This window comes from Rhinolophus sinicus, chromosome 3 (genome assembly GCF_057876585.1).
Source record: "Rhinolophus sinicus isolate RSI-liver-muscle chromosome 3, RSI-T2T, whole genome shotgun sequence".
NCBI lineage: Eukaryota > Metazoa > Chordata > Mammalia > Chiroptera > Rhinolophidae > Rhinolophus > Rhinolophus sinicus.
Window position 1 is genome coordinate 159945976 of NC_142503.1, and position 24578 is coordinate 159970553.

The 24578-nt window shown below is 38.9% G+C and overlaps 1 long non-coding RNA gene across 1 annotated transcript in view; it reads right to left on the reverse strand.

Annotated features, from left to right (window-relative positions):
• Window positions 1–17000: 17000 nt before the first annotated feature.
• LOC109444439 (uncharacterized) overlaps window positions 17001–24578 on the reverse strand; it is a 31873-nt gene continuing 24295 nt past the window's right edge. The window contains exons 3-4 of the long non-coding RNA XR_002136856.3: window positions 21884–21941; window positions 17001–19527 (exon numbers count right to left, since the gene is read on the reverse strand). This is a non-coding gene — a long non-coding RNA (uncharacterized LOC109444439). The remainder of the gene's footprint in view (window positions 19528–21883; window positions 21942–24578) is intronic.

Genomic DNA, 24578 nt, shown 5'->3' on the forward strand with positions numbered 1-24578 from the left:
TGAACAAATACTTTCTCAAGGAAATGAGGAACCAACTATGTGCTGTACCTTTTTAAACATGATGATTGAGAACAGTCATTATTGATTTATGAATGGTGGTAGTTTTTCCCCTTCAACCACACAAAATGTGTAGTCACTAGTTCTTTGACTAAGAGGAAGGAATGTCAAGAGGGAAGCCTGAAAAAATCCTGAAGAGGTTTAAATGCGTTTGTCTAATTATCTGAGTCACTCCTCAGGGTGGAGGTTCTGTGGCATGGCTCCCAGCCAACATAATTTTCAGCTGGAAAAAGAGAGCAATTGGGCCAAGAAACACAGTAACCAAAATGACTACTGTGACACTGGAACCAGCTTTATATACAGACACTTTCTCTGTTATCTCAGGATAATAATGGAGAGGTACCAGTGTTTCCTCTTCTGAACTATGTTAATTGTCTAAGAATGAATGTATACTAAGTTGCAACATAACTGAAAAAATTCCAGAAAGCAACGAAATGTGGATCACTTCCCCATAGGGATATGGCTGTTCTATACAGCGTTGATATGTAGAAGGAAAAAAGTATGACTTTCTTGTGTTTAATGATTGATTAAAGACACATTGATCACTGTAAAAAGCGAAAGATCTACTTTTTAAAAATCCTTGCAAATCTTGTTGGGGTGCATACTAGAGACTAATGTATTTGAGAAACGTTCCTGGGGAAAAAAACTGCTGTTGATATATTTAAACAATTGGCATTTATAGTACCCCATACGAATATTATTAATGTACTTAGTATTTCAATCGAGGTCGATGTTTCTGATCATTAATTAAAGAGTTATTTTTAAAGAACAAAATTAGAAGTCAAGTGTCAAGTTAGCAAGAACAGGGATTTTTACTTTCCTGCTCTACATTTATAAAGTAATTATTTATTTCTTAAAGCTTTCTCTGAGGATGTTGGTATCTTACCATTACCTGGTATAGTAAACTGATATTTAAGTAACTTTTCATTGAAGTCTTCATTCAAGAATTATGGTCATTCAACAATGACACCCACCTGTAGAATATTACTATAAAAGAGGTATAAGAAAAGAGCTGTGAGCACCCAAAGGGTTGTTTTACTTCTAATGAGGTTGGGGTATGGTGAGGAAAGAAAGAGCACAGGGAAGGAAGATACCTGGAAGGGAACTATTGTGGGTACCAAGTCCTTTTATGGACTGTATTTGTCTTGAAAGAACTATTTGAAGGTACTTGAAATGAACAGCAGTTGTTCCAGAGTCGGACCACCTAGGTTCCCATCCCGGCACATAATAACATATACGACTACGAGACCTTGGGCAAGGATTTCAGAGGACATAATTATACTAAAAAGTATTCGTTTTTTTAAATGTGAAATTTAAATTTAACCGAGTGTCCTTTATTTTATCTGACAACCCTACCACAGAATTAAGTTAGTAAAAGCTTAGAAATTCCCTAGGACAGTGCTGGTGCATGTACATGCTCAATAAATATGAGTCTTTATTTTTGAAATTATCCCGTTTTATAAATAATGGAAAACTCAGGTTAAATAATTTGCATCTTGTTCCACAGATAAAAAGTAGTTTATCCAGATTGTAAAATGCTGCAGCTACTTAAAAAAAACAACAGTTTGGCAGTTCCTCAAAATGGTCAACATAGAGTTCTTATATCATATGACTGGGCAACTAAATCCGGCCCACACTCTAGGAGCAGATTAAACAGGGCTGTAAATACAGAGAGGAGGGGACCACTGGGGGCCATCTTAGGATGGCTGTCATAGCATGGGATGGCATCCGACCAAATCAGGATGGAGGATACTTCAGTACTCTGCTCGGAGGGGTTGCTATCTCTCTTGAGAGGAAAAGCAAAAGGTTATTTTATAAACACTGACAACTTAGAACTCTCCTTTTTGTTGCAGTAAAGGAGGACTAAATGCTTATAGAATAACGTAAACATATTGCTACTGAAGAACTGAAACTCTCCCTTTGATACAAGCTAAGCATTTTAATTGTTGGCTCTCCTAGGCTCTGTGTCCTTCCGAGAGAGTAGCTGCTACAAAAAGCCATAATTGGTGATATATATATATATATATATATATATATATATATATATATATATATAATCTTCACTGGCTTTTTATTAGATATGTGTTTGAATTATCAAGTGAATGTTAAGACTTATGTGACTTTATTGACTAAAGGGTATGTGATTGTTTGAAAAATATGTAATGCGAGCATGCCAAGTATGTCAATTTGGAATTTTTTTCTTCAGCAAAAAACAACAAACAAACAAAGAGACAGTCAACTGGAGCCTAAACAATGAGGGGCTTCTTTTCTCCCATAGTATAAGTCCAGAGGTAGGCAGTCCTGGCCTGGTGGGGCCTCGGATGTCATCAAGGACCCAGCAATCTGTTTTATGCACTGCAATCCGTAGTGTGCTGACTCGTGACTTTATGATGGCTGCTGCAGTTCTCGGTACCTGTACCCACTTGTAAGGCAGGAAGGAGAGGGGAGCAGCACCACTGGCCAGAACTGTGTCACGTGGCCTCTCCTAGTGCCAAAGGGGGCTCAGAAAACAAGCACTGACCTTTTCCAGTCTCTGGTGGAAGAGAACAAGGATGAAAGGCGTTGAGAATGGGTTTAGAGTTAGCTTTATTACAAGGAATCATGGTCAAAAAGTTGAGAAATACTACTTTAAACATTCAACAGGATTTGGATAAACTGAGAGGAGGAAATTAAAGGTTAGGAGTACAACATGAACCAAGGAGGGAACGAACACTGGGTTGGTTCACAAGACCTGGAGGAGCCGAGCCCTATTAGGTGGAGAATAATGTTGACAAGTGATGGAAATTGAAGGTGGGGCTTAGCTTGGCTTAGTCATTAATAGGGCACCCCTAAAGGGTTTGGAGCAGGGGAATAATATACGAAGAAAGGGATGAGAAATACGTGGCAATATTAAGTGCAAGGAGCTGAGCTGAGAGTTAAGGAAACCAGGAAACTGCTATGATAATGCAGTTATGAAATGCCAATAAAGGTTAAACCACATGTAATTCCAATATTCAACCATTTTTGACCTATAATATCATTAGATTCCTTCGTGTTTGAGGCGATGGTAGGATGTTCAGTGAAAAAGTCAGGTAAGTAAAGGAAGACAGAGGATACAGACTTTCTGAGAATATAGTATTAGAGAAAAATTTGAATGTCTACATAAAAGTAGATACTTTTCATCCTATATTTCCTGGATGATCTCATTTTCTTTCTACGCTGAATCTGTCACTTGCTGATGGTTTAATCCCCACATTTATTTCTGAATTCCACATTCATATTCAATGGCTCACAGGACCTCTACCCTCAGATATGCCCGTAGATTCTTCCAACTCATTATGTCAAAGAGGATGTCATTTTTCTTTTTTCCCTTTGCATCGTCTCTCTCATACTTGCCTCATAGTGTTTGTCTCGTGTAGGGATACGAACATCCAACTAGCTGACTATGCTAAACACTTTGAACTCGTCTTGCGCCCTCTCCTTACGCCCTGCATCCTTTTGCTCATAGGGCTGATCTATTCTGCCTCTTGACTCCATCCTTCCTCTGCATCTCTCACTGCCACTCTCTTAGTTTGGGCTCCCATCACGTCTCACCTGGGTGACTGAATTGCCTTTACTTGCTTAGGTCTTAGCAGGGAAACATCCAAACTGCTACTAAAGGGATCATTTTAAAATATAAATATGACCTTGTCTCTTTCTTGCTTAGTCCCTTTAATGGCTTTTAATGCATAATGAATAAAGTCAAAACTTACTGCCAGGGCTTAGAAGAGCTCTCCACAGCACTCACTTTATCTCCAGCCTCACTTCCTTATGCCTCCTTGAGCTCCCGTAACTTCCTCCACACCATCTTCTTGTCCTTTTCCAAACATGTGATGCTGTCCTAATTTCATGTTTTTGCACTTATTGCTCCCTTAGCCTGAAATTGTCATGTGCACGTTTGAACATTTTGGTTGTCTTTTAGCAATAGCTCCTTCTGTGAAGACTTTTCAGATGTCAATCCCACCCTTGTTTCTGCTCCCATGGTAATTCACATTCTCCTTTAAAGAGCATTTATCTCATTCTATTGTTGCTACTCAAGTGTTTTTCTCTGGCTCATGGACAATGTGTCCTTGGTGTGCCCTGGTGTCTAGTATACTGCCTGCTTCATAGCTGGGGCCCATATTTGTTACACGCATTGCCATGAATGTGGTTAAGTTGTCTCCAGAAGAAAGACTAGGACAGGGGAGCAAAGAGTGATCCAAAGGGAATACTTAGAGGATGGAGAAAAAAACAACAGAGGATCAATCAATGAGATTAGGCAAGAATCGTTCATTTACCATGTTACAGTGTACTGTACTGGGTGTAAGGAAGTCTGCTGATAATGATATGTTTGTTTGGCTTAGCTTTGTCTCCAGGTTACAGCCAGTCCACATACCTTACTTGGCTTTGTAAACAATTCTTTGCTTTCAAAACAATTCTTATAAGTACTGTCATATTTTCTTAAAGGAACTCAATGTATAGGTTTTTGTACTGAAGTACAAATTAATTTTAATTTGGTGAGGAGACATACAGACAGAAAATGTCTGAATCTAAACATCCTAGGGGTAAGTTCCTTCCTAGGCCCTCATCAAGCTGACAAAGCTCCTTCGTCATGTTTTGAAATCACACACACTTTCAGGAGATGTTATTGCCCACGGTCACCATTGGTTGGTTGCTTGACTACACTCAGCTCCCAGAAAGTGAAAGTGAGTACCACTCCCTTCTTACGATCAGCGACCTGAGAAGTGACATTATCATATAAAATCTAACCAGAGGCAAAACTACCAACAATTATGCTCTAAATATTAATTTCCAATTGTTTATAATCAAATGCTTACACTCCACTATATGTAAAAAGAAAATCCTTGATTTTTGTGTGTGTATGATTTTGTGGCCTATCGACTGACCCAAACATGCATACTACACCACAACCTGCATAGAGTGTTTACATTAGTCTTTTCATCCCCCTGTTATTTAGGTGATCACTGTGCTCATATATTCTGTTCTGTTTCATTTTTTATTTCCTACTGGCCTTGACTCCGAGGACTCTATAAACTCTATTCCTTTTGGGTTTGTGCCATATATGTTCAATTATTTCCTAACCCAATTTTCAAGTCAGAGCCTCACCAAACTGCTTCTCCTTTCTACCTAGCTTACTACCAACATCTGTTATTATCAGCACCGTTAATCACAAAAGCTGAAATAGCCTATGCATCCATCAATATGAAATGGATAAATATGTGGTATAGCAGAATCCAACTGGGTAATAAAAATTAACAAATTACTGATACAATAAAACGACATGGATCAATCTCAAAAACATTATGCTGAGCAAGAGAAACCTTACAGAGACGCCAGCCCGGTGGCTCAGGCGGATAGAGCTCCATGCTCCTACCTCCGAAGGCTGCTATTTCGATTCCCACATGGGCCAGTGGGCTCTCAATCACAAGGTTGCCAGTTCGATTCCTCGAGTCCCTCAAGGGATGGTGGTCTCTGCCCCCTGCAACTAAGATTGAACACAGCACCTTGAGCTGAGCTGCCGCTGAGCTGCCGCTGAGCTCAGTTGGTTGGAGCGTGTCCTCTCAACCACAAGGTTGCTGGTTCGACTCCCGCAAGGGATGGTGGGCTGTGACCCCTGCAACTAGCAACGGCAACTGGACTTGGAGCAGAGCTGCGCCCACCACAACTAAGACTGAAAGGACAACAACTTGAAGCTGAACAGCACCCTCCACAACTAAGATTGAAAGGACCTTGATGTAATACAGAATTGTACACCTGAAATCTATGTAATTTTACTAACAATTGTCACCCCAATAAATTTAATTAAAAAAAAAAAAAAAAAAAAAAAGAAAGGACTTGACTTGGAAAAAAAGTCCTGGAAGTACACAGTGTTCCCTAATAAAGTCCTGTTCCCCTTCCCCAATCAAATCTTAAAAAATAATAATAATAAAATAAAACAAACAAAAAAAGAGAAACCTAACACAAGAGAGTACATAGTTTACTGTTCCATGTATATGAAATTCTAGAACAAGTAAAACTAATCTATAGTAGAAAAGAATCAGAAGCATGACAGCTTCTAAGGGCCTGAAAGTGCATCAACTGGGAAGGGGCATAAGTGAACTTTATAGAAATGATAATGTTCTATATTTTGATTGGGGTTTGGGTTACACATGTATATGCATTTGTTAAAACAGTAAATATTTGCATTTGCCCAAACTCCACAAACTTTAAAGTATGTATTCATTGTATATAAATTTTACATAAAACATATAAATGAATATTGAATTCTAGTTAATAATAGCCAGGAAGTATGTAAGGGAAAGTGTACTGATGTCTGGCATTTTCTTTAAAATGTATCAAAAATTAAAATGAATTGATAGAAGGATGGCTAGAGTAATAAAGCAAGTATAATAAAATGGAATTGGTTGAGTGGAAGCAGTTGGTGCATACATATTCATCACAAAATTCTATCAACTTGGCTGTATTTTTCACAAGATATTGTGGGAAATGCCCTTAAACTTTCTTTAATTTGCTTTGGCTGGATGTATCCTTTACTGTTAATATCTCACATAAATGTTCAATTGTTTTCTCTCATGGGGAACTTGTATCACACATCTCTATTTATAGAATGTCTAATTTAAACTATTTCACAGGTTTAGTGGGCCTTAATCTCGATATAACTCACTTTGAATGTTAGGCAAATGGTGACATATTTTGGTACATTTTTGCCTTGCTATACTGTGTTCATGGTGGGATATTCCCAGGGATATCGCCAATGGAGCCAGATGTGTGCCCTTCCCAGGATTCAGGATTTTCCATATCTCTTATGATCTTGAAAGAAACTCAGCCTTAGCAGCTTTTTAAAAAGCTTGATAAAAGTTCCTGTTATGTTAGCAGAAGACTTGATGCATCAATAATACTTTGAGAGGTGTCAAAACACATCTCACCATCTAGCTTGCCCTCTTTTCATTTAGCTAGTTTGGAACTCAATAGCCTAATAGACCAAGAGAGTGGGTTGTGGGACATCTTTATCCCAGAAAAGGCCAAGTTATGGCAGGACTATTCTAGTTGGTCCCTATCCAAGGTTTTGTGTTGATTGAGCACATGATGACTGCCAAAGTCGGCAGAGGAAGGTCAGTCAGTTGGGATGGCTGAGGTGTCTACTGATTGGGTCTTGGAGGAAATGGAGGGTGGAGAAACCAGCTGATAAGATGGTGTAAAGCAGATTCTTCTCTGTATCAAATTTAAACTCCTCTTATGGCTACTTCCAAGAAAAAGAAAAGTAGCTGATAAAAATCATATGGTTCAAAGCAGGTGGACTTAGCCACAAAAAGAAACCCCTGAGTGATGGAGATGTAATGTGTAATAAAGAAATGCTTTAAGTTGCAGATATCGCATTGTCTGGTTCTAAGTACTTTTTTTTAAAAAAACCTCACAAACCACAAGTATTTTATTTTTCATAAATAGGTCTTTGTATTGCTCACCACTAACCTGCCTGTGCTTTAGGTTTATTCCAAAAGTATTCCAGAAGGATTCTCATTCTCATATTCTCTCTCTCTCCCTCCCTCCCTCCCTCCCTCCCTCCCTACCTCCCTCCCTCCCTCTCTCTCTCTCTCTCTCCTCTACTGAGTGCCTCCTATAAGCCAGACACTGATCAAGGAGCTGGGAATGTGGTGGTGCCAAAACAGACAAAATCCTGCTCATCTGGATTTTGTAATCTAATGAGGGAAGACAGTAAACAAGGAAATGAATAAATGGATATTTTGGAGCAGTGAGATGCTTCCATTGAATGATCATGGGAGGCCTTTCAGAGAAGGTACCATTTGAACTGAGACCCAAACGTCATGGAGAAGGAATCAGTCTTGGGGAGATCTGGGAGTAAAGTATTTAATGAGGACACAGCTAGTGTGAAGACCCTGAGAGGGGAGAAGAGCCAGCATGGGCCATTATGCAGGAGTCCAGCTTTGGGATTGCGAGAGAGAGAATTTTGGTCACATTAAAGAAGTATCCACCTAATATTTTTATTTTAGTGAATTTTAAATCTAGAGGTGATATTACATTTTATCAAATCCTTTTATAGCATACATAGAGATGATTTTTCTCCCTAAATTTATTAATATAGTAAGTTATATTAATAGACTTTCTAATATTAAATTAAACCTGCTTTCCTAGAAGGAAACCTGTTGTGTTATTATTTTAATGTGCTGCTGGATTCTGCTGACACTCAATTTAGGCTAGTTAGCATTAATAATCATTAGTGATACTTGTCTGTAGTTTTTTTTTTCTGTGTGTGTGCTACCTTGTCATATTTTAGTGCCTGTTCTATTCATTGATATTACAAAGTAACACTATTACTAAAAACATTATTATAAATTAATTATTAATTATATGTAATATAATTCTATTATAAATTAATATGCAAAGTAATACTATTAATATATTACAAAGTAAGAATTTAGTTTGTAAATTATTAATAATTTCTTTTTTTTTTTTTTTGTATGCAAGAGAGCAGCTTAAATAGCATTGTAAATGTCTTTAGCAGTTTGATAATGTGGTTCTCAGCCTTGGCTGCATACTAACTCACCTGGGGAGCTTAAAAACTACTGATACCTCCCAGAGGTGCTGATTTAATTGGTCTGGGGCTCAGCCTGGGCTCCTTGATTTTTCAGAGGCTCCCCAGGTGCTTGTAAGCAAAGTGTAGACCAAGCTGAGAACCATCAGTGTAGGAGAACTCCCCGTGTAAAAGCATCTGGGTCATGTGCTTGAATGGAGAGCTGTTTGACCACTTCTCTGTTTCTTCTCTGTAGTTGGTCTGTTCAGATTTTCTGTCTCTTCTTAGGAAGTGGAGCTAAATTATGCTTTTTTAGATAAGTATTCATATCATCAAGATTTGCAAATATATTTGAGAGGTTGAGCAAAGTCAACTTTTATGAATGTTTTAATTTCTTCTGTATCTGTGACTGTTTCCCTGTTATATTTATTTTGTGTATTCAAGATTTCTTTTTCCTCCCTTGATTTGTTAGATAAGATTTCATTTGCCTTTTTTTGTTTTTGTTTTTAAAGCATCATCTGTTGGAATTTATTTATACCCTTTCTCTGTTTCTTAATTCATTGATCTCTATTTTTATCTTCATTACTTTATTCTGTTTTCCTTAGCAAAGAAACAAGAAAAATAAGCCTAACATATTGAGTGATCAGAGCTTAAAGTTTTCATTTTTTTCTTTCCTGTTTAGACATAACTCTTATCTACGGCTACAAGATACCCTGGGACCACTCTTTTTGTTGTATCCCTAAGGTCTGATTTGTAGTGTTTTCATTGTTGCTATTATATATTTTAGATATTCTGAAATGTCAATGTTTATTTCCTCTAATCCAAGAGTCGTCTATTAAGGATAGTTGATACTATCTTCAATCTTCTATTTCTTTAGCCAATACCTATAAATTCTCTACTATGAACAATAATGAGATCATATTTCCTCTTTACCTCCCTTGCCTTTCTTTTACCACCTAATTTTAGTTATATTATCTATTATCTCTATATATCATTTTTTTAAAAATTAATCTTTTTTAGTAAGTGGCAATTATGCCTATATTCTCATTAATTGATTTTTCAGTTTAAAGAAATATTTTGGCCCCCAGCTATAAAAAATAAAAAATAAAATAAAGAACAGAGAAATCAGTAGCCTACCATTTCCTCATCTCCCTTTGAACTTTCTAATTCAAATTGTTTTCACTTTCTCATTGTTTATAGCATTTTCATTTAGTTCTGTAACCACAATTCTCACTTTTGTTTTAGTTCTAGTCTCACAATTAAATAGATTCAGTGCTCACAGTTCTCTGATATTTATGTCTTGAGGATTGAAATTTGTCCTCTGATAATTTCTTCAGAACGAGTTCACAGGAACAATTATTTCCTGAGTGTTTGCATGTTCAAAATTGTTTATTTCTTTGACAGATTGAAATATATACTTTCTTTCTGGGAGAATTTTCTAGATATTGCTACACTCTCTAATATTGAATGTTATCATGGAGAAATCTGAGGCTAATCTGATTTCTCTCCCTTATAAATATCTTGCTTCCTCCCTTCCCTCACCTCCTTCCACCTTGGCTGCTCAGAGAATCCTTTATTTTAAAATAAGCTCTTATTCAAAGTTTAGTAAACTTATGACTAGTCTAGGTCAAGATTTTTGTGGGACATGGTATGCCATTTCAATTTGTAAGTTCAAGTCTTCTTTGATTCCAGGAAAGTTTTCTTGAAATATATTTTTAAATGTTTACTCTCTTCCATTATTCATGTTATCTTCTTCAGGTCCTCTTATTTTGTGAATGCTTAATTTCTTACTCCTGTTTTCATATTTATAAGTTTCTCTCTGAACATTTTTGTTTTTATTTACATTTCATTTTGTACATTTGTCTTAATTTTTGACCCCTAGCTCCTGGTGACAACCCTGGTTTGGCCAGTAAATGCATCACTTAAATCTCTGTCCCCATCTTCACATGGCATACTCCTCTGTGTCTAAATTTCTGTCTTCTTATAAAGACACCAGTCATTGGATTAGGGCCCACCCTAATCCATTATGACATTATCTTACTTTGATTGTATCTGGAAACTCAATTTCCAAATAAAGTCACATTCACAGTTACCAGGAGTTAGGACTTCAACATGTCTTCTGTGGGGGAAACAACTCAACTCATATTCCATTGTTGTACAAATGGAGCTATTGATTTTTCACCTCAGTATACACATCTCATTGGCTGAACTATTAAACTCTTTGTGAGATATGTAGCCTTGGGTGCCCTCTCTCAGCGTCCTTTCATGCTCAAACGCCACTGCTTTTGACACCCCTTCCACCTATTTTGTGGTTAGGAACCTCACCAGTCTTAAATTTTTTGTTGAAGATGGGATTTTTATTCCTGTCTCATTTCCTTTTGTTGTTGTTGTTGGGTGGTTTCTGAGAAATGATGGAAATGCCAATTTTATGTGACTTCTTCAAACTAAAATTACTTGGGTCTCACTCATTCTTCAGGGGTCACTGACACACTGAACTGAACAAGAAAGGAATTTACACTACGTTTAGTGCTTAATTCAATAAAATAATCTTCTAGTATCTAAGTCTCAGATTAACATGTCATAGGTAGGAACTAATAGAATTTACTTATATCAAGACTTAAAAATCTTTTATAAGGGTTATATTGAGCTTGTATGCAATTGTGATTATGTTTTACTTTTATATAACAGGGTCATACTTTAATTGTATGACAGCTAGGAAGTCAATATTTTTTTCTCAGTATTAACAAGTCTGTTGTATATATATTTTTAAAGACAAAAATATTTGATGAGGAAAAAGCAAGCGAGATCAACACTAAAAGACAGTACAGCATGCATAGCTTTTGGCTTTAAATATAAGATTTTCTTTCAGATAAAATAACTTGTACACAGTATTCTGGTCTTTACATTCATAGTTTACATTCATAGGTAGCTTCTATTACTATCAAAAGTGACTTTAAATGAACAATGTATAATGATATTGAACTTAGAATTTGAAAATATGTCATTAAAGAATTAGGAAATTGTCTTTATGATGTATTTTGTTCAATTATGTTCATGTCACATTTGAAAAAGAAGAGGAAAAATCAGTATGAGAAAAATGTTTATTTTTTTCAATTACAGTTGACATTCAATATTATTTTATATTAGTTTCATGTGTACAGCATAGTTGTTACACATTTATATAGTTTATGAAGTGATCCCCCCGGTAAGTCTAGTACCCACCTGGCACCATTCGTAGTTATTACAATATTATTGACTATATTCCCTATGCTGTTCTTTACATCCCCGTGACTATTTTGTAATGTGTTGTATCTTTAGAACCATGTACTGTTGAAAATTTTTTTTAAGGTTTCAGTTATTTTTGCTCTAGTTGAACCTTTCTAAATATTTTAATCTAAAATTGTTCTGTCAGCTTAAGGGGTTCATTTCCAGGAATAACCACCACTTCTTATACATAGAATACTTTAAAAATTCTTTATCTCAAAATATTCCTGGAATCTGCTGATTTATTGAGACTTATTCTTGTAATACTTTCTACTATAGTCTACTAAATACTTGATTCCATTAAATGCTAATGACAGGCCTGACTTTTCAAGTCTCTCTAAGCTTGTCAATTTTGAATTATTACCACTTCAGCTTCAATGTGATTCTTCTGAACGGCAGAGTCAGCAATTGCATGCGGCTAAGTAGAGGATACACTCAACATGCAGAACTGCTCAGGACACATGAAAAAGCTCATTTTAACCATTTCTTTGCTCAGGACTATAAGAGGTACAATATTGTCACATAAATGATTTTTGCCAGGGTTGGCATTTGGGGAAAACATTTGTCTGCATTTTGAATAACAACTTTCCCGAGCTACCATTAAGCTAATCATGTGAGAACCGATGTTGCACAGTCTATGAATATGGACTTGGAGCCCAGTTGCCTGGGTTCAGATCTTGGCTCTACAGGCTGTGTGAGCTCGGGCAAGTTTCTTAACCCTTCTGCACCTCAGTTTCTTCATCCGTAAAATGAGAGTTGGGGTTGGATGAAATGGGTTAATGCGTGTAAAGCACTTTGAACTGTGCGTGGCCCACCCTAAGCCCTGCATGAGCGTTAGCTCTCATGACAAGCATTACTTATTTTCTTCATTTACTCTCTGGACCTGCAGCCAAAGCAGCAGAGAGCAGCTACTGACTATCTACAGATAATTACTAGCCAAGTGATTAGTAGGTGTTCAGAAATCACTGTTGAAATAAGTCATTGAGTAGAGAAGTTGTATGTGCAGGAAGGGATACCCTCGCCTCAACATTTCCAGACAGGAAGTTGCATTCACGAGCTAAAGCACCTAAAATCTCCAAGAACAGTGTCTGGCACATGGGTGTTCTGTAGCTGTCAGTGGAATCTGAATAGTTAATGGCATTATTTCAAGGTGGGAATGTTTAAACCCTTCCTTCCAACACCAAGGAAGGGATCGTTTCTAATAGAAAGAAATCAGCTTGTAACTCTTCAAGCAAATGAAAATTGCTGGCCCAGGAAATAAGCATCAGAAAAAATGAAAGAGATTAAATGATAAGATTAAGTTACGGTATCTGGTCTGTTCTGTGAATATTTTAACTCTTGTCAGTAAAACTTTCCCCTTCTTGTTCAGAAAGGACTTACACATTTTTAACAATGAAGGGTTCTGGGCAAGGTGTTTCGCTCCCACTTCTGTCTGTGGGGAAAAGGCTGAGGAATGGCAGTCTTGCATGTAGACCCTCTCCATATCCCCCACGTCTCCCACAGAACTCAGCTCATTATTCCTCATGAGACACTTCAGTTTCTCACGGGAGGACAAAGACCTGTAAAGCTATGTTGGTACAAGTAGTAGGAGGACTGGGGATCAGATGGAAAATAAGAGCCCCATTTAATAGGTCGGTGGTGCTATGAAAAGAGCAAAGGCTCTGGAGTTCCAGACCGAACTTCCAATCCAGGCTCCAGGACTGACAAACTGGATGATTTTAGGCAGTTTACTTACCTTCTGATGCTGTTGTAAGGACTAAAGATAGTCTATGTAAAATGCTAGGTACAAAGTAGGCCTTTAACTAATAGTGTTTTTCCTCTATATTAACTGAAGACAGAAGCATCTGACCTGATTCTACTGAAGCCAGCTTGGTACTTCCTGTCTTCAGCAGTGAGGTGAAAACTAGAAATACGATTTTTTGTTTTGTTTTGTTTTGTTTTGTTTCTTTTATACAAAAAGATTCTATTCAAGGTCTCTAGGCATTATAGAATAATGAAGGATCTAAATTTTTACAAAAATTCTATTGTATCAAATGATCAGAACAATACAGCTCACAATGAAACAAATGAGTTTTGGAGCTAGCTGAGTAGTGGTATAAAGTAAGATTTAGACTTTAAGGGCGGAAACTGTCTTCTTTAGGATTTCCGGAAACAGCTGCTCTGGTGTGGCGTACACAGGAAGTGCTGAAAAATGCTTGTTAAGTATTTTACTAAAGTGCACTTTATACACACATACATTTTTATTACTCATTTCTGTACTTTTGAGAATGAATCTTGAAAAAATGTAATCAAGCAAAGCTTTTGCTAGGATTGTCAAGGCTAGGCTTCAACATTGATTCACCCTTTGTCAACAACTAGTGCCATACAAAATGAGCAAGCAAACAAGTAAGCAAAAAAAATGTGAAGGAAGTAAGCAACAATGTGAACTGCAGTTCTAGTAGCACCTGTACTTCAAGTAATTTTTTTTCTACCTACGTATGTTTTAATTTTCTTTAATGAACTTATTACTTTTATACTTTTAAACCCTGATCTTTTCCCTCCAATCATAGAAGTACAAGTATGTATGTGTCTCCCCCCACCACCCCAATATACATACACCCTTTTACAGATGCATTCTTGGCTAGGTTTAAGCTAAACTAAAACATTAAATATAGGACTGTAGGACTGAAAGAAAGGGTCCTCGTTTCATTGTTCTCTTGAAATTTAAGTACTGATATGTCAGAAAAAGGTCTAAGGAGGATTGGTTCTTATATATACAAGCTGGCCTTACAACCCATCATTTTGTCCATAATCTTGAATTTTGGTATTGGTTAAGGATCCCAGAAAATATGTATAAATATCATACAATAGATTATAATTTTTAAAATCAAAGTTACATGAGCATATAGTATAGAGTTAAATAGTTTTTGTATTGGTTATCTATTGTTGCCTAACAAATTACTCTAAGATTCAATGACTTAAAACAATAATAAATATTTATTATCTCATAGTTTGTGGACCAAGAATTTGGGACAAGCTTAGCTGGGTAGTTCTGGGCTTTCCCATGTCTTTCATGAGATTGCAGTCAAGACGTTGGCTGGGGCTGCAGACATCTGAAAGCTTGAGTTGGGGTGGAGGATCCACTTCCAAAGTGGATCATTCTCATGGTTGGTAAGTGGGTCCTGTGTGTTGGCAGGAGGCCTCAGTTTCTCACCATGTGGGCTTCTCCACAGGGCTGCTTGTGTGTCTTCATGGCATGCTAGCTGCCCTCCCTCAGATCAACTGATCCAAAAGAGAAAAGGAAGCTACAATGTCTTTTATGACCTAGCCTCAGAAGTCACATTCCATCATTTCCACAACATCCTATTGGTTATACGAGTCAGCTCTATTCATTGTGGGAGGGGACTATACAGGAGTGTGAATACCACCAGCCAAGGATCATCAGGGTTACCTTGAAAACTGACTACCGGAATTCTACAAGGCTTGATACAAAAAAAAAAAATCTGATATGTGGTATATAAAACTGAAAACAACAAAGGAACAAGACAAACAAATGAAGAAACAAAAACTCATAGACACAGATAATACTTTAGTGGTTACCAGACGGTAAGGGGGTAAGGGGATGGTAGATGAGGGTAAAGGGGATCAAATATATGGTGATGGAAGGAGAACTGACTCTGGGTGGTGAACACACAGCATGATATATAGATGATGTATTATAGAATTGTACACTTGAAAACTATGTAGCTTTACTAACAATTGTCACTTCAATAAACTTTAAGAAAAAGAAAAAAAGGGGCCCGCACGGTGGCTCAGGCAGTTGGAGCTCCATGATCCTAACTCCGAAGGCTGCCAGTTCGATTCCCACATGGACAGTGGGCTCTCAACCACAAGGTTGCCGTGTTCGACTCCCACAAGGGATGGTGGGCTGCGTCCCCTACAACTAACAACAGCCACTGGGCTGGAGCTGAGCTGCACCCTCCACAACTAAGATTGAAAGGACAACAACTTGACTTGGAAAAAGTCCTGAAAGTACATACTGTTCCACAATAAAGTCCTGTTCCTCTTCCCCAATACAATCTTTAAAAAAGAAAAAAAAAATCACTCTTTTACACTGTGGAGTAGAGATGGGGCTAGGAGAATATGTGAGGAGATTTCTTCCTCTCCTGAGATAAACATTTTCAACTTTTAGCCGATTCTTTTGTTATGCTTACTTTTGATATAAATTTTCTCTCTTCTCCACTTTTTCTCACTGCTTATCCCTGTCAGTGTGTCTGTTTCTAAAATGCTCTCCCCACTCTTCTTATTCACATTCTAGTCTACCTGAATTTGTGGGCAAATAAAAGTACAGGGTGCTGATGAGGGAACTGAGGCGTCCTTCTCTGAGTAAAACATTTAAGTTTCAGGGAATGCTTTCTCGGGAATGATGTCTAAAAACATTTACAAATTGGACAGTGTTTAAAATAAGGATCGAAAAATACAATTTATTATCTATGTACTAAAGACATTTGAGCATCAAGAGCTAATATGACACATTATGAAGTTAGACTTATTGGATGTGATTTCTGGCCTCAAAACTACCACCTAGTGAAGAGCCAAGATGAATTTAGATATTTGTGAAGACAGTTTCATGATTGTGTATTCACAAAAAGAATACCTACTTAATCCCTGTGTAAGCTTTTTAGGAGGTTCACACATATGTCAACTCTACAGGACTCTGTGCTGCCCCAGTGCCCTGGAGGACTCACTTCATGGATGATGCTGTCCTTCAGAGCCCACAGAGGAGGGCTCCTTGCCTTGAGGGCTCTCTGTGTCAGGAAATGAAGGGCATTGGGAAGGTGGACTCTGGGCACATTTAGAGTTCCTGTGTCTTCCTTTAACAGTTTTTCAAGCTTTTTCTTTTATTTTTTAAAAATATATTTTCAATTACAGTTGACACACAGTATTATATTCGTGATTAGACATTTATATAACTTACAAAGTTGTCACCACCCATCTGACACCACACATAGTTATTATAGTACTACTGATCATATTCCCCATATTATACTCTACATCCCCATGACTATTTTGTAACTACCAATTTGTACCTCTTAATCCCCTTCCCCCCTTCACCCATCCCTCCAGCCCTCCCAATCAGGCAACCATCAAAATGCTATCTGTATCTCTGAGCTTCTTTCTGTTTTGTTTGTTTGTTTATTCTGTTCTCTAGATTCCACATGTAAGTGATATCATATGATATTTGTCCATTTCTGTCTGACTTACTCCACTCAGCACAATACCCTCTAGGTCCACCCATGTTGTTGCAGATGACAAGATTTCATTTTTTTTTATGGCAGAGTAATATTCCATTGTATATATGTACCACCTCTTCTTTATCCATTCATCCACTAATGAACACCCAGGCTGCCTCCATATCTCGGCCATTGTGAATAATGTTGCATTGAACATATTGATCCACATGTCCCTTTGAACTAGTGTTTTGGATTTCTTTGGATAAATATCCAGAAGTGGGGTTACTGGGTCCTTGACCGGAATTTAAAGGGTCAGAGGGGAGGATATGGAGAATTTTAGGCAAAGACAACAAAAAGTAGGAAGATAATCATCTAAATAAATTAGACAGAAGCTAGGGAGAGGATGAGGTTAGGTGTTTATTAGTAAGGAAGCTTTCTGGGAAAGAACTGCGTCCTGTGTAGCTTAAGTAAAAATGGGACTTGATTAGCTCATGGAAGTGAGATCCAGGCTAATCTTGGCTCCAACAGGGCTGGATCCAGGGCTCAAACGGGGTGGCATGGGAAGGCCCCTCCTCCACCTGGTAGACAGATTCTTGCCAAGTGGTGAGCAAGACTCACATGTTTTAGTTCAGTGACCATGGAGACAGCCTTTTCTGAAAAACCAAATTTCAAAGAGGTCTGAATCTGGATCGTACATCCAACTTTCTCCCAGTCACTGACCTTGGAGGAATTGGGGTGCGCTGGGGAGGGTCAGCTGACTTAACCATGTGGATGGGTTCAGCACATGGGACCAGAGGAGTTCTGGTCCCAGCACACAGGGCAGAGGACGCTGGGCAGGCAAAAGGAACACGTCCACAGCAGAGAGTGCTCTGCCTGACCTCCCACACCATCTGCCAATAACCCATGGGCATATGTAGCTTCTGTTTCAGCTTGACACCGGCCCCCTGAGCCAACAAACCCCCCTGAGGTGATTGCAGAGTCGTGTGATCACGTCAGTTCCTAGAAACCCCATCTTATAGCAGATAGTTGTCAAGAGGACTAAATGTAGACCGTTCCTTTGTTCCAAGGATTTTGGAGCTATGACAGAATTCATTGAATACACAGTCAGCAGAGCAAAGAGTGGAGTGGGGGTATTGCTCAAGCAGGATTAAATTAATGCAGCCCCTGGGACCAGCTGTGATCTGGCTGCAGGTTGGAGCCCAGGGCTGGATAGGTCACAGCAGAAGAGTTGTGAGTTAACCCAGGGAAAACACAGACCCGCTAGTCCTGAGTCACATGTGCGGCTTCATTTCCAGTGCCATTCCCACGTACCATATGTGGCCTTCAGTTCAATGGAATACTACTCTTTATCCCTAGCAGAAAAATCTTATGAACATTTTTACAGAATTGTTCATTTCCAGTAAGAATTAGCACACATCCTGTGTTCAATATGCATGCTTCAAAGACTTCTGGGTGAGGAGGCACGTGGGGCTGGAGCATGGACCAGTGGAAAGAATGAGCACAGATTACTAGAATGCTTAGAAATCCTTTTCAGCTTCAGATAAGTGGCTAATTAAATGTGGAGTTGGCTATTGGAAGCATGCCAATTATGGAAACAAGCATCTGTTGATCACAATTTTCTTCAGATGTTTGGCTCCTTACTAGAGCTGTGTTGCAAAGAAAGCGGAGAACGGCTGCTAGCCCTGCAATAAGCACGCATGGTAGGAGGAGTGATTCATCATATTTACTTTCAGGCTTTCGTCTTGTAACAAGATTAATTCAGTAGAACTCAACTTCCGGAGAAAAATGGACCATTTACTGTTTTAGATTCAGGCTTAGGCACAGCAGGTGGATTTTCCAAATTGCCTCATATAACATTTCCTAGAAATGTAAGCTAACATTATTCCATTTTTTGGCAACTAGAAAGTTATATTTGAACATTCTACAAGTCACTTGGCAAGACTGGGAATTTCGAACATTTAACTGTCTCTCTTGGGCTTGAGCTTGATTTTGTCAAGTGATATTTAATTGTGAGAGTCTTTTTTTTTAGATCTGGAAGTTGTCTCAGAAAATTTAAGTCATTCGTCTAAGGTCACTGAATAATACACACATTAGAGATGGGAACTGACAAATATTGATGAAATACAGTTCTCTTAGATCTCAGAGTCACTTGTAACTTTAATTTGTGATGTGTATAATTTTGTTCAGCACGTGGAATAAGTGAAGATTTTTAACATCCATCTTTCCTCCTGGCTTTTTCCCTTGGTATTTCTAAGGCTTGATTACTGTGGCGTCTGCTCTTACCACAACTGAATATGGGAAGCTGCAAATCACATTTGCTCTTCTTCTGGAAGCAACCTTTCCTGCTGTGTTGGGCAGATCCAACAGGCAAATCCACCGGGTCCACAGTAACTCCACAGTCCAGGTAAGGATGTCCTTTGATCCTTTCAGTTGGAAATGGTAGGTCTAAGCAAATTAAATCCAAGCAAGTACCACCAGTTAATGACTTCTTAATTGTTAGACATGTCTGATCTTCACCAGGGTCTCTAAGACACTACTTTAATTCACTATTTTAATATATTTTTCTATACTCCTTTGGAGTTTCTCTAACTCAATAATCTTTTAGGTTATTCTTTGGTATTTTTGCTTGTTTGTTTTTATGAGTGTCACAGATTTCCCCCATATTCCTCTGTATGTATCTTTGGGGTTACTTAATGTAAATGCAATCTTTTTTTGTTTATAGAATTTCTGATATTTGAAAATAACTTTGAGGTGGATAAATGCAGGCATTTTCTGAGGGTGTGGGTTTGAGAAGAGATGAGCCAGTGAATCAATTTGGATTTAGACTTGTTCATTTAGGTGCTTCTGGTACAGCCAGGTGGATACGGCCAATATGCACGTAGAAGATAATTCAGGGCTAAAGATTGGTCTTTGTAATTATCAGTTCATAAGTAATATGTGAAACCATGAGAATCGATGTAAACAGCCAAAGGAGAAAGCATACGTTGAAAAAAGGTTAGGTTAAAGGCTGTCAGGTGAGGCCTGCATGCCCAGGGAAGCGAGAGAAGGACAGTGCTTTCAAGGAGACTGGCAAGTGAGAAGGGGAGTAGAACCGAGAGGTTTTTCAGGGGAGTGGTGACCGTGTTTCTTAGGGAGAAGATGAAAAGGGGGGATTAGTAGGAAGGGAGAAATAGCAGAAAGAAAAGAATGGGGCCTATTGATGGCTTGAGGTTTCAGGGTGGTGAGGGGGAAGTATCGGGAACCCCATGGTGAGTCTTGGACGAGGGCACACATTCCTTCAGCTGGAAGGAAGGAGGTGAGTGCAACTATAAGTGAAGAAGTAGGAAGGAGAGAAATGATCAGTCCTGAGGCCTTTTCCCTGCTCAATGAGGCAGGAGGCTAGGTCATCTGCTGGGCATGAAAGGAGCATTGGTGGAGTTTGGGCGTGTCTTTAAATTAAATTATATAAATTAAAATATATAACGCACCTGAATTTTGTGGAACTCATAGATAACACTTTCATTTTGGAATCTAAGTCATTTGTTACTTCCTTCTGAACCTTAAAACATCACGCTCAAGAGCCAACAATGTATACTAAAAGCCGTGGAAGTAGGAGGGCCTCTACCACTGCTTGTAAAACTCACCCTGGCAATTTCTGACCAGCTGAATGCTTGCCTTCAGATGTGTAACTTTATCTAATACAGCAAATCTAGGCAGATCTGATAGGTGTAAAGATTGATGGCTGAGTAATGTATGCCTTAACTAACATGATAAATTGACTCACTCTTTGAGAATATCTTCTTCAGAGACAGAATAAAAACTCCTTGGGGTAGGGAGGTCCCCTGAGAAATGCTAGTGTTCCTGAAGTAATAATAGTCTGGAAAGCCTTTTATTATGGGGTAAGTGTGACAGCTAAGAAATGTGAGTCATACAAAGTCCTCATTCCATGACCTTTAGTCGTTGTCAATCACATTTAGAAAAATGTGAGGAACTTCAATATTGTATAGTTTATTTATATTTTACAGAATACTTATAAATACGGTATACTTTAGTTTCACTTCTGGTGAAAAATGAGACAAATATGAAGTTTAACTTTCTTCCTCTCTTTTAACATTCTTGCTGCTACGTGAGGCAGAAAGTCCTTCTTTACCAGATTGACCAGCTATGAGAGAAGGAACAAAGGGAGGAGATACAGGATTCTGCATCTTAGTGGAGCCCTTAGAAACTTAAGAGTTGCTCTGTTTTCCTTTGGGACCTCTTCCCTTTGCCCCAGGTTTCCCATTTCAGAGCCTAACTTGAAGCGAGCCCAGAGGAGGCATACTCCACACATCCACGGAACTCAGCAGAAGCTTGCCTGTGCTTGCCCAGGCTTCACACTGAACCTCAGGGTTGGGTACAAAGTAGCTTTCAAAACCTCAGGTGTGGCTGGCCAGAACCTGTTTGCTTGGCCCGTGGCCAATTTTGAGGCCACTAGTGCTGTGGCTTTCAAGGTCCTGATGTTTGGCACATTTAGTCACACACGTGTTGAGGACAGTGGACAGACAGCCTTGGAGGGACTTTGCCCTTCCTTTTGCTAAACTAACAACACAAGACCCTTAAATACAGAGCAAACTATATTTTGCTCTGTATTTAAGTTAAGGAAAATTAGAACCAGAAGCATTGGAAAGATTTTGCCTTTACACAAAATTTCTCAAACTTTTCTTTTTAAAAGAACATGAGCTAATAAACATTTATTAAGCATTGGTCATTTGTAGCTTATAAATAATTTCTAAGAGTTGGTAGCCCTCACTGTTGCATAGCTGTAGGTGACCTTAGAACCCACCTCGGTTTTCCTTTTCCAGAGCATATGTCTCTATCATGTCCTGGATCCTGATGAACTGCTAGAAAAAAATGGAGATTCTTTTGTCAGATACAGATCCTGAGGCTTTTTCCATTCAATGTTGCCAGAGGTAAGAGGGCTCCTTTCCTGCCTTAAAAGGAGCACACGCTTTGTCTCCTTGCTATGCCCATCGCTCAAAGCTGCAGAAGCAGCAAGGAGCTATCACAGGTGTGGGAATGATATGTCCCTGGCCATTGTCATGACCCCTTGGACATCTTCCTCCTGTGCACGTGACTGGATTTGGAGCCAGTCTACGGGTATCCTTTTTCCTGTTTTTATCAAGTGTTCTTTGTTTTCTACTGAATCTTCCAACACAGTTTGTCTTATTTACTGTTGGATATATCAAGGATAGTGTTTTCCCGCTTCTGAAGAGCTTAAAAAACAGGCCATATTCCTGTTTTTCTGAGGATTTCGTTCTGCCTGTAAGTAAGGAGACAAAAATGGCCTTCTAAATCTATGGTCCTTAAGTTTATCTTCCCTCCTAACTTGACCAGGAAGTCAGCAGGACGCATGTGCATCAGGGTGGAGGGAAGAGGTGAGAAATGGAGAGAGAAGGTTGTTCTGAACTTAGGTGCCTGGCAAGCGTTTCAGTCCCTGAGCTCAGGGAACTGCTGCAGCAATCTAAAATCAACAGAAGAAGCAACCCAGGGCCGGGGAGCAGGGCAAAGTACACAGCAGGAATCAGGGTCACGGCTTACAAATCGATCTGGGAGTGAAATTATGAGCTTACATAAAGCTTTTACAGGGCTTGATTCCAAGAAACAAGGCAAATACATTTCCAAGGTAGTTCATTTAAAGCTGGAGCTATCAGAACTTTAACACCCTTTTGTTCTCCCTAAGTGGTTGGGAACATGGTAGATATTTGTCTAGTTTGTTTGTGTTCTGCTCAGCATCCCCTTTCATCTGGAGGGACTTCTCCATTGCGTGGTGTTGGGGAGGCGCAGGGCTCTACACTCTCCCTACACCAGACACCCAGGGATGGGTACAGGTCCCAAACTCAGTCCCATCTCTCTAGGACTTTGACTATCAAGGAAGTAAAGCAAAGTTTCAAGGACAGTTCAGAAGCCACTTGTGTAGATGATGTCATCCTGTGGGCAGCAGTGAGGTACAAGCAGGGGCAGATTGTCCCGTGGCACGACCTTGACTGTGAGCCTGATTGCCCATTCATTCTCTCTTGGTTTCCAGCCCATTTTCTGAGGTTTGTTCTCCACCCTCCCATCCATTCTGTGAACTATTCAATATCCTTCTAATACATTCCAGCTTAAATAAAGCTAGCTAGGGTTGGCTTCTGTTGCTTGCAACCAAGAATTAGATTGGGCCACCTGATGTTCCTGTTCTCAAATCTAAAGAGGTGTTTGCTGGTTGGTCTCTATTTAGAATGCTCTGGAAGCAAGCATGGTATGGCCCTCCACATGAGAGCAGCTGTACTTAGAGATTTTAAGACAAATCTAAAGTCAAGTGTTTCTGGCATGTTACCAAAGTGGACATAACCAGTCATGCAGAGAGAAATTTCATTCAGCATGGGCTCTAAATAGTCAATATTTGCAGGTATGATTCCCAGGTCACAGACCTATGTGGCAAGAGATACTGAGTTTTTTTAATGTATTTAAATCACTTAATTTCAACTTCATCTTTTCTTACATAGTAAGAAGGAAATGGATTCCCAGGCATATTTGATGGGCCCCCAAGCCTCCTCACCCCAAGAGTCATTTGGAAGCCTAGGGTCTCATAGTGCCAATATACGAGGGAGGTCTTCTGGTTACCAGTCATTGGACTGTATTGGTGACCACTGAGACACCCATTGTCCTGGCCATTGCAATCCCTTCAAACCTGTTGGCTCGTTTTATTCCCCAGGGCACTTTAAGCATGGGGCTCTTTGACAAAGCTGTTGCCTAGAGTCTTACCTCCCTAGGTGTACCACAAAGATAAACTTTTGAAGACTTGGTCACCTCCTTAGCATACTATTATGGAGGCTTCATCTCTAAGGCTTGACAGACATGTAGACCTCTGTCTCTCCCTCCTATCTCCAGGAATCTTTTAGTCTGATGAACCTTCCATTTTCTTCATGTTTCCCTTACAATCCCTCCCCCACCACATACACCAATAAACTAATGGCGTTAGCTTCCGAAAACAAAAGTAAAGAAGGAAAGTATCTTGCAGGCAACTTGTGTTCTCTGCTCTGCCACAAAACTCCTTTGAGATAAGGAAACACAGAACCTATTTTCTGCTCAAATGGGAGAAGGGAGAGGGGTCACTACATGGGGTGGGAGGGGAATAAAAACAAATTAAGAGATTTTAAAAAGTCTTGTCAATAATATTTAAAATTAATGAGGGGGGAAATAAAATAGAAGTGCTGAAAGGCTATTGGCTGCCAGATAGAAAGATTAATTGTATTTGATGTCACTATTTTCTGTGATTTCTTAAAGTGTCACAAGAAATGCAGTCTGTTTCGGTATGAATAACGTCACTCCCTCCTCTCGCACCCTAACTTTTTGGAGTCAGGAATGAGGAGTGTTTCTTGTCTACATTCTTATAAACCAAGTCAGCATTTCTGTCTCTAATTAATATGGGACTTCTACTCCAGCTAGAAACAAATATTTGTGTTACCAACGAAATAGCATATAATCCACAATCAAGT